The 413-nt window shown below is 49.4% G+C and overlaps 1 protein-coding gene across 1 annotated transcript in view; it reads left to right on the top strand.

The window, feature by feature from the left end:
- The window catches only part of Stmn2 (stathmin 2), a 57055-nt gene that overhangs the window by 1174 nt on the left and 55468 nt on the right, over window positions 1-413 (top strand). The gene's annotated exons all lie outside the window — the stretch shown is intronic.

Genomic DNA, 413 nt, shown 5'->3' with positions numbered 1-413 from the left:
TTTCTTTTCAGAATCTCATTAAATAGTGTGCTTGGACTTAATCTCAGATAAAGGCTTCTTTGAACTCCTTTGATCGTTCTAGGGAAACGCTTCTGGAACACAGATGTGTGTGTGTGTGTGTGTGTGTGTGTGTGTGTGTGCATATTATAATAACACATATGAAGACGTAAACGCAGTAGAAAGCAAAGGAGGTCAAGGTCTTCTTAAGTTGGGCCACGTGAAATTTCCATTTTATGGGTCAGACAGGCCGAATACTGGTAATTTCGTAGGTTTAACCTTTACCAGACAGCCAGACCAAGATTCCCCAGTGGGTTTTGCGTCTCGAGTACCCCAGGGTTGGGGCTCCTCGGCCCGAGCAGCACCCCTGCCCCAGAACCCCGCCGAGGGCAGGCAGGAAGCTGCGCGGGGCGCGG

Source organism: Fukomys damarensis, unplaced genomic scaffold (genome assembly GCF_012274545.1).
Source record: "Fukomys damarensis isolate Sample0158 unplaced genomic scaffold, DMR_v1.0_HiC HiC_scaffold_5, whole genome shotgun sequence".
Taxonomy (NCBI): Eukaryota; Metazoa; Chordata; class Mammalia; order Rodentia; family Bathyergidae; genus Fukomys; species Fukomys damarensis.
The sequence above is the reverse complement of the archived record's forward strand: the minus strand, read 5'-3'. Positions and strand labels throughout refer to the sequence as shown.